This window comes from Orycteropus afer, unplaced genomic scaffold (genome assembly GCF_000298275.1).
Source record: "Orycteropus afer afer isolate SDZICR_OR568_19922 unplaced genomic scaffold, OryAfe1.0 scaffold00520, whole genome shotgun sequence".
Lineage (NCBI taxonomy): Eukaryota > Metazoa > Chordata > Mammalia > Tubulidentata > Orycteropodidae > Orycteropus > Orycteropus afer.
Window position 1 is genome coordinate 1,921,680 of NW_006922107.1, and position 5,113 is coordinate 1,926,792.

At 38.0% G+C, this 5,113-nt stretch overlaps 1 pseudogene; it reads right to left on the bottom strand.

Moving 5' to 3' along the window:
* Positions 1-2,939: 2,939 nt before the first annotated feature.
* On the bottom strand, positions 2,940-4,355 carry LOC103209730 (annotated as a pseudogene).
* Between the last annotated feature and the right edge of the window lie 758 nt (positions 4,356-5,113).

Below are 5,113 nucleotides of genomic sequence, written 5' to 3' on the forward strand. Positions count from 1 at the left end.
ACTGTGGCGAGTAGCAATGAGATCGTAAAAGCTTGCAAGCTGCCATCTAGATGCAACAATGGGTCTCTCCTCGTCCAGAGCCAAGAAGAATGAAGAAAACCAAAAATTCATGGAAACAATCAGTCCTAGCGACTGGCACACCATCCGATCTGCAGCCTATACGACTATGAGACCAGAAGAAATAGACAGTGCTCAGCTACTACTGTCAACCACTTGGAAGAGAATCTTTGTAGGAGATCCTGGATAGGGGGGAATAATGTGGAAAAAACTCAAAATCATTTGGAAAATAAATGCGGGGAACAGGTTTGCTGGCCTGACGGATCCTGGTGGAACCATTGAGACTATGACCCCTAGCTGCCCTTCAGGTCTGGAATTGAACACACACCTGTGGCTTCCAGCCAAGCAGTAGACAGGCATACTAGTTGAGCATTTAGCTGAGGTAGATACACTCCCTAGAGAGAACAAGCAAGAGAGAAAGAAGGGCTGCTCAGGCACAGGGAGACGGCTCAAGGGGTAGGAGTGCATGGAGGGATGGACACAGCGAAGTGGTACCTATCGGGAGGAAGTGGGAGAGGAGATGTTGCATTGTGCTAAATTGTGGTCAATGTCATGAGACAAAGTGTATGTGATCTGCTGTATGAAAAGTGTATTTGCTCTGTAAATTTTCACCCAAATCACAACAACAACAACAAAAGAACATGTTTCAGAGGTATTCTGACATCTATTTTATTCTTTCTTTTTTTCCTTTCCTGCCTTTTTAAGGACCTTTTGCTTTCTTCATGTATGATGTTCTTGATGTCACCCCAAAACTCGTCTGATCTATGATCACTGGTGTTCAATACATCAAATTTATTCTTCAGATGGTCTCTACAGATGGGATATAATCAAGATCATATTTTGGCACTCAGACTTGTTTTAATTTCTTTAGCTTCAACTTTAACTTGCATATGAGCAATTGATTGTCTGTTCCACAATCAGCTCGTGGCTTTGTTTTCACCACGGATCTTGAGCCTCTCTATTGCCTCTTTCCACATATGTAATTAATTTGATTTCTGTGTACTCCATGTGGCAAGGCTTACATATACAGTTGTGGTTTATGTTGCTGAAAGAAGGTGTTTGCAATGAATAAGTTGCTGGTCTTACAAAATTACATCATGCAATTTCTAGTGTCATTTCTATCACCAATGCCTTATTTTCCAATGATTGGATGATTCTTCTTTGTTTCCACCTTTCACATTGCAATTATCAGTCATTATCAACGTATCCCGATTGCATGTATGGTCAATTTCAGACTGCAGAAGTTTGTAAAAATCTTCAATTTCTTAATCTTTGGCCTTAGTGGTTAGTGTGTACATTTGAATAATAGTCATATTATCTGGTCCTCCTTGTAGACATTATGGATATTATCCTATCATTAACAGCACTGAACTTCAGAATATATCTTTAAATATTCTTTTTGAGAATGAATGTGATGCCATCAATTTTTCCTTCCAGCATAGTATACTAAATGATTGTCTGATTCGTAATATCTAATATAAGTCCATTTCAGCCCACTGATACCTAGGATCCACCACTCATCTGTCAGTTTATCATACTGTAATGGCTTGCATGTTGCTGTGAGGCTGGAGGCTATGCCACCTCTATTTCAAAAACCTGTAGGGTCACCCATGGCAGACACATTTCAGAGAAGCTTCCAGTCTAAGACAGACTTGGAGGAAGGAATGAGCCTTCCATTTCTCAAAGAATTGTCCAGTGAAACCTTATGCACAGAAGTAAGCACTGTCTGGTATATGACTGGAAAACTTGATGAACAGCCTGAAACACTGTCCAATACAGTGTTGGAGAATCCTTAATGTCAGAAGGCACTCAAAATATGACTGCCTCCTCAAAGTAGAGTAGACCATAATGACGTGGGTGGAGTAAAGCTTTCAGGACCTCCATTTGCTGATGTGGCATGGCTCAAAATGGAAAGAAACAGCTGCAAACATCCATTAATAATCAGAACATAGAACATATGAAATATGAATATAGGAAAATTAGAAGTTGTCAAAAATAAAGATTGATATGCTAGTCATTAGTGAGCTGAAATAGACTGGTTTTGGCCATTTTGAATCGGACAACCTATGATGTACTATGCCATAAATGACAAATTGGAGAGAAATTGAGTGGCATACATTATCACAAAGAATGTTTCGAGATCTATCCTGAAGTACAATACTGTCGGTGATAGGATAATATCCATATGCCTACAAGAAGACCAATCAATACTATTATTATTAAAATTTATGTACCAACCACCAAAGCCAAAGATGAGGAAATTGAAGATTTTTACTAACTTCTGTTGTTTGAAATTGACCTCACATGCAATCAAGATGTGTTAATTATCACTGGTGATTGGAATGCAAAAGTTGGAAACAAAGAAGAATCACCAGTACTTGAAAAATATGGCCTTGGTGATAGAAACAACACTGGAGATCACATGATATAATTTTTTTTTTCAGATCTGAAAATGTCTATTTTTTTTTAAATGGGTTTCAGAAAGGTTATAAAGCAGTTCCAGAAGGCATAGTTGCAGAATTGATTGTAGTCATTCAAAGCATCCAAGTTGGAATATGGTAATATAAATACCTGAAAATCATCCCTTAAGTGTTTGAAACAAAATGTATTACTCATTGCTAAATAATTTGAGCTTTATAGAATTTTCCTAGATGGTAGGGGAAAGCAGTTAAAATTTCTGAAAGTCCTGAAAGCTTTTTACTTGGTTAATTAAATTACATTAGAAGGTTTGCCTTTGATCAAATTCCCTCCTTTTTAAACACGAATAAAATATTACATAGGTCCACTGTTAAAACAGACAATATGTTGCACATTAAATCTGATATAATATATTGCAACAAAGCTTAGAAAATAAAGGTGTTGAGGTGACATTTGAGCTAAGTTTAATAATCATCTCCTCTACTGACAACTTCTTTACATGTTGGACGCAACAGTATGGTATGCTCAAATTGTGCTGTATATGATCATTTTTGTCCCAAAAGGGTGGATACGGATCTACAATATTCAAGTCACACAGATTCTTTAGAACCATCAAGTATCCGCTTTCTCCCAAGCGATCCAGCCATCTGTGACAGAAGGCAAGAGTGCCAAAGTTTTCATTGATGACATTTAACAAGTGTTTTGTTCTTGGAACGCTTATTGGCACATGTCCAACATCAAAATCATGTAATGAGAGCATTCCATATTATCATGAAGCACACTTATTCCTGTGCTACCAAAGGTTTCAATGACATACACTTCTCCTTCCTCCAGTCTTGTTGGCTCTCCTCCTTTAACAATGGGCACTGTTTTACCAGCATGTATCCTACGTGGCCCAATTGAATGTCCATTTAGATTATGGAATTGTTTTCACTTGATATGTCTTCCCATCTATTTCATCTTTATAGGATTCCATAACTTCTTGGATGGCCTCACCAACATCACACAGATGAACATCAATTCCAGTACACTTTCTTCCAGTGTTAGTGGCATCTTTTACAGCTTTTAATAACATATTGTACTTGGGATTAAAAGGGATAGTAAAATCACAGTCAATAATCCTACCACTTATATGTGTCCCAAAATCTATCTTACGGATGTCATCATACTGTAATACTGTTGTGTCACCAGCATTGGGAGTATAATGGGCTGCACAGTTATTGAGATAACACCCAGTAGGAGATACAGGACCTACATTCAAACCATTCTCTTCTATTAGCTTGCATGACTTTTCACAGATTTCTATCATTGTCATCCCAGGCTTAATCCAGCTCATAACATATTTTCTAACTTGTCAATGTGCTTCTGCAGCTTCTCAAAAATCATTCCAAATCTCATCACTAGCTTGATCTAATCCTTGCTTTTCTTCACCAGTAGTTCTCCAAGAAGCTGTTTGCCCATCTTGTGTGGATGGGTACTCACACTCTTGTCCTTTGAGAAATATACCATTAGGATACACATACCACATATTGGAACTGAGGGAGGGTCTGTCTGAACTTTTGGTCCTCTCTTCTTCTTCTTTTGTTCTTCTTTCCAGTTGTTCCATCTCCATCACCATCTCCATCTTCATCATCATCATCTCTTTCTTTCTCTTCTAATGTTTGTCTTTCTAATTGTTTTGCTACCTCATCAACTGTAGTTCCTGATTCTTCATCAGTTTTTTGTTGCCATGCAAAAGCTCCTTTACTCTTCTTCTTCTTCTATTTTTTTTCTTTTTCTGCCTCCTCATTTGGAGAGGCAGCTCCTTCCTCCCTGTTGTCCATGTCCAAGTCACCATTCATGTGGGTCCTGGAGGTCGCTGCCTCTGCTACATCTGCCATGTTGCCCCCACATGATAGAATTTTGCAAGACCAATGACTTGTTCATTGCAAACACCTTTTTTCAACAACATAAATGACAGTTATGCAAGTGGAGTTCACCAGATGGAATACACAGCAATCATATCGACTGCATATGTGGAAAGGGGCAATGGAGAAGCTCAATATCTTCAGCCAAAAGAAGGCTAGGGGCTGGCTGTGGAACAGATTATTAATTGCTCACATACAAGTTCAAATTGAAGCTGAAGGCAATTAAAACACGTCCAAAAGAACCAAAATATGATCTTAATTATATCCCATCTGAATTTAGAGACCATCTAAAAAATGGATTTGACACATTGAACACCAATGAATGAAAAACAGATGAAGTGTGGGATGACATCAAGAACATCATCCATGAAGAAAGCGAAAGTTTATTAAAAAGACAGGAAAGAAAGAAAAGACCCAAATGGATGTCAGAAGACACTCTGAAACTTGCTCTTGAATGGAGAGTAGCTATAGAAAATGGAAAAATGACAAGATAAATGAGCTGAACAGAAAATTTCAAAGGGCAGATCGAGAAGACAAAGTCAATTATTATAATGAAATGTGCAAAGTCCTGGAGTAAGAAAACCAAAAGGGAAGAACAGGCTTGGCATTTCTCAAGCTGAAAGAACTGAGGAAAAAATTTAAGCCTTGTGCTGCAATATTGAAAGATGCTATGGCAAAATATTGAATGATGCAGGAAACATCAAAAGAAAAAGGAAGGAATACACAGAGTC